Source organism: Crocodylus porosus, unplaced genomic scaffold (genome assembly GCF_001723895.1).
Source record: "Crocodylus porosus isolate Cpor-Errol unplaced genomic scaffold, CroPor_comp1, whole genome shotgun sequence".
NCBI lineage: Eukaryota > Metazoa > Chordata > Crocodylia > Crocodylidae > Crocodylus > Crocodylus porosus.
Genome location: NW_017728886.1, coordinates 24,383,012 through 24,388,442, shown reverse-complemented (window position 1 = coordinate 24,388,442; position 5,431 = coordinate 24,383,012).

The window sequence follows — 5,431 nt, the reverse complement described above, 5'->3', positions numbered from 1 at the left end:
AGCAAATGCAGCAATTCAAAGGAGTAGGGAAAAGGACACCTTGAAATAACCTTCAGTATAGATCTGAAGTCACATTATCAAACTTATCCTCTAAAATAGCACCCTGGATATTTTAGTTATATACCTGTAAGGGGGCTCTCTGTTATCTCCTCTTCTCCATCCCCCAGCCCTTCCCTGTTTCTGCCACAGATAAACACATACACAGAAAGAAAAAGAATCAGGAATGGAGCAGGGCAGGTCAGAAGCAGCTGGGAAGGTCTGGATGGTTAGGTGAATATTGATCAGATGGAAGGCAAAGAGAAGCAATAACGGATGGAATGCCAAAGGACAGGTTGTGGGGAACTAGTAGGAAACTGAGAGAATTAGAGAGAGCAAGGGAAAAGAGTCCTGATAAGTCTGTAATAGCAAAAGGTCCAGTTGCAGACTTGGCTTGCTCTGCAAGGCAGAGGTAATGAGGATAGGCCAGAAAAAGGACAGCTGGTAGAAATGTAAATATAGGGAGGAAGTGCCATGTTGCAAATGGAAGACATATAAAAGGGTCACAGGGATCATTTAGAAGGGCAGGGGAAGAGGTAAACAGGAGGTGAGCTGCCTGTACAGGCAAGGGGAGCTGCTTAGCAGCTGGGTGGGCAGGTGAACCCAATTGGCAGTTGCAGATGGCTGGCAGTAGCTGCAGCAGTGCTCCAGCTGGCAGGGCAGGAACTTTGGTGGTGTAATGCCAGCCAGTAGGATGAAGAAGCAGGCTGGTTTACACATTCAGGAACTCCAAAAATGCTGATAGGTAAAAGATCAGCCCTTAGCTAGGAAGGCAAGAAGTGAAAAGAGAGGTTCTGTGTAAACATTCTCCATTTGATACTTCCTTTCAAGGCTTCACCCCTATCAGCACTGTCCTGAAGCTGATGCATTGAGGGCTGCATGAAATGGATTCCAATCTCTGATACTGTATCACAGAGGGGTAACTGCATGGAAGTCAGTGGGACAGTACTAGTGGTAAAAGGCCCCTTGGTTGTTCTTTTAACCATGCAACCAGTCTGCATCACAGCTTTTAACTCAAGATAATTAACTCAGGCCAACAGAGCAATATAATTTAAGATTTATGTCAGTCAAATTGTATTTGGCAATGAAATCTATATTTCTGTCTCAGGACTATGAAAAAATGCTGGCTAGAACCCCAGATCCCATGCCAAATCCAGGTAGGTTCATTCTCTAGCCAAAGCCACCAACCAGCCCAAGTTCACAAACATTTCCAGACTTTGATTGATGGTGTTTGCACAGCCTTAGGCTGGCCCTGTAGCAAATGATCAAAGTAGTACAGTGCGCATTTAAACCCCTCTCCCACTGTCTGTGCAAATGGGTAGCAGGGATAGTATTTCTTCTCTTGCTGCTCTGAAGGCAAGTTGCAGGCAGTGATTTTGCCATGTTGCACCCCGATGATGCGTATACAACTGCCCAATGCTCCCTCTAGACTTGGGAAAGGAAAGAGTCTCAGGCCTGGTCCAGACTCCATGGTTTTGACAGCAGAACACATATACAGCTCCCCTGTAGCAGTGGAACCCCTATATTTTTGTCAGCAGAGTAACTAACACCAGCTACAGAAGGTTTCTGCCACCACCCAGCAGCCAGTTTGTAACCACACAGACATCCCCCTCTGGACTGAAGAAATGCAGACACATGCCTGCAGTGGCTCATGCTAGAAGTCAGTGAGCTCTAGACCAGCCTGCTCTTCCCTTTCACAATGCTGAGCTGAGGGGGGTTGTAGCTAGGTCCCGGCAGGACGCTCTGATTAGGGAGGTGTCCTGTCTGCCCCCCTCCCCGATCTGTTGATAACAGATCATTTAGTTACACAGCAGGGAGTTACACAGGGAGCTGATATCATTTGTTAGCTGATAGCTAACAAAGCAAAAGCTTCTCTCATTAGTTCAAGTTCTTCTTAAAACAACTTTTTCCAAGGAAGGAATGGAGGGACATTGCCAGCTACCTGTTGATTAGCTCTAGAAAGCCCTAAGCTGACACTGTCCTGTCTGCCTTTGTCCTGTTTCCCACAGGGCCGACTGTAGCCAGCATGTTGTCTGCTAGCTAATGCTGAGAGGTGTATGTGTAATGCAGAGGGTAGGGGGAAATCCCTGCTTGAGCAGGGAGTGGGGCTGGGGGAGGTGAGTAGGACGAAGCCAGGCAGATGCCACTGTACCTGCAGTCTCTGTCAGAACTGCAGCCAGGGAGCAGAGGGGTGGGGCCAGCCCTGCTGGGTTTGAAGCAGAGAGCAGAGCCCTGGCCAGGGTTGCAAAGCCTCTGAGATAGACAGCGCAAATCAGTTAAATGTGATACTACGTTCCACCAGGTTTATCTCAAACTGATTTCAGCCATTTTCAAACTGGTTTATATGCACTGAACATCTGTTCCGTTACAGTTTTAAACCAGTTTCTGATCACTTAAACTGGTTTATGTGTAATGTCTGTCCCTAGCCCTTAAGAGCTGATGTCTTGCAGGACGCACTGCACACCCTGCTGACAGCTGCTGTAATGGAGCTACATAGTTCTGGCAGGGTGTGTCTACATGCTGATAGCTTCCTTGTGGGGCTATTGTCTGCTGGCAATACTTCTGTTTACAGAAGCTTTGGAATACAGACAAGCCCTTTTCTCATCAACAAAAAGAGCTACAGTTAGCAGGGCTCAGGTTGGAATCCGGATATCCGGGTCTTAAAAAAGAAGATGGGAGTGTGAGAGGTCAGCTTTGCTTGTTGTCTCAGGACATCTTCCAGGAAGCTAGGACTTCAGATCTGTTGCAATTCCCACATGAAAAAACAGTGTGCCCTTTAAAAATAACTGTACTTTGCTATAATTTACTGAGCAATTTGTCCTTCCCTAACACACAAAATGAAGAGCAGTCAGCTTTGTTGGGTCTTTTTTATTTCCTAAAGTCAGGCAATTGTTAATAATCATGTTGTCATTTTTTAAAAAGAGCTGGCACCAAAACTTTATTCATTCATTCGCTTTATTCATTTCATTTAGAAATAACCGCCACCAACTTATTACAAAAACTGGCATTATCTCACAAAGTCACAGTCTTGACATCTCTTAAGTAAAGGTTTATTTTACACTTCAAAAGTCAAATCTGCACAGCTGACTAAACTCCTTCAGAATGGTACAGCCTGTTCCTGTCAAATATTTGGGAAAATAAAAGTTGGTTTAAGAAAAATATTTGCTTTAGTTAAAAAGAAGTCCTTTTGTATATACGGGGAAATGCAATTCTTGCTTCTAAAAAAAGAAAAAAGGAGAAGAAAGCTCTTTCTACTTCTGATATCAGTCAATTTTTATCAGTACCAGAAAATGACAGCTGAGAGGATAATCAGTTTCCTGCATGTTTCTTTTCAAGGTACATATGTCTTATTTTCTAGCTAGCCTATCCCTGAAAGTTGATGGGGGTCACCTAAACCTCTGGATAGTTTGTAAAGAAAATTCTAGAGACAGTTTTGTTTGTGATACATGCTATTTGTGGCCAAGCATGTGCCTCACAATTCTGGCTTGTCTCTCAAATCAGCACTTTAACTTCCTTACCCCTAACTCAGGTGCAAGAGCATAATTTTAGTAATTATAGGCCTTGGAGACAAAGGTCAGAAAGAAACCACAAAAGTGGTGGATGACCTTTGAGGTCATAGTTCCTGTCCTATCTTTTCTCTTTCTTTTTCAGTCTCTATAACTGTAAGTGTTAGGGTTCCATATCCTTATACTCATTACAGAAATTTCCACGTATTTACAAACAGTTGCATAAGGACTAAAGTAGAGAGGGCTCATATTTTTTAACTTCTGAACAGGTTTCTCCAATTTGATGGCCGTTCTAATTCTTACCCTGTTGCTAGCACTGATGAAACTGATGAATGGATGCAAAAAACTTCCAGTGCAGACTAAAACTGATTGTGAATTTTTTACTAAATGAAATTCCAATGGAAAAGAGTCTCCAAACAGTCAAAATTGTCCATGATAGTTTCAATTTTACCCAAATACTGGATTTTCCATGGGAAAAATACGAGCAAACTATTTTGCACTGTGTCCTTTTTAACCAAATTGGAATCTTTTGGTTTGTTGAACTGACCTGCTATTACATTTATCTTTAATTTTTTTTTTCACCAACTAAATATACCTGATTCTCTCAACCTTCCCTCATACAGTTTGTGTCCAACCCCATATCATCTTTGATGAACACAGGCTTTTGTTTATCCCATTCTGAGGTTCCTAACTTTCGCATGCATTGTTTAGGAAGTCTAGTTGCCTAGCTTGGATTTAATGAACTCTACGAGGCATCTAGATACTTAAAAGTTGGTTGCTAAAACACTTAGCATTGCAACATCTAAACTCTCAGGATATTAGGCTATGAAAGTGTCATTAGTTGTTAATGAGACCTGAAGAAGGGTATTTGGCACCTGAAACTCATCTAAGTCTTTCCCAACCATGTATTTTGTCCAATAAAAGATACCACCTACAAAAATCCTCACCTTTGCATTAACTGTTAACAATGTTCTGCCACTGGCATCTAATTTGATTATGTGATCAAAGATTACCCATCCCCAAATCCTATCCAATTCATGAATTTTTAAGCATTTTGCTTGCATTGCATTTTATTACATTATTGTCTATTGCAGTTCAGCACTGGAATATTGATTACTATTTCTGTTGCTTTTATGAGGTTTTAGGGGTAAACCAACTATAAATGACGGGAAATTTCTCTTTCTACTGATACAGGGTTATTGTTGTGACATGGGCTTTTGAGAAATCTTTAAGTGGTTTGAGTTTAACACATGCTTTTATCTACTGGGCTGTTAACATATTGTATTTAATATATTTTTTAATAAATACAGTCTTATCAAGTAGGCTATAGATCAGTGCATTGTTATCACTAGGGAAAATTGATATTATGGAAGTCCAAGTTTTAATGATAGCTACCTGCTTACATTGCTCTATAGTGAATGAACTGTGTTTACTTTTATAAAGGTTTTGTTTTGCTTACCCAAGCCATTAGCTTTAATCAGCCAGACTTCTACATAGTCTAAGGCAGTCAGTGGTTGTTTTCTAGCCCACGATGATGGACTGAGCTAGGGTTAATTTAAATTTAAATTTAAATTAGCTTAATACAAAATGACCCAGAGAATTTCCATTGGGAAAAACTTGCCTTTTTTTAGAATTTGAAAGGATAATTTCTTCTGTGGTGATTTCATATGGATTATCATAACTTCCAAAACAGAGAAATACAATTAAAGTCAATAAGCATGAGTTTATGGTCTCAAGTTTATGGTCTCAAGAACAGGTCTAAAGTTAATATTCTCAGAAAAAGATCAGGTTACAAATTCAGTTGATAAAGGTAATTTTTGGAAGGCATTTGACTTCATAGATTTCATAGATTTCATAGACATTAGGGCTGGAAGGGACCTTGGAAGATC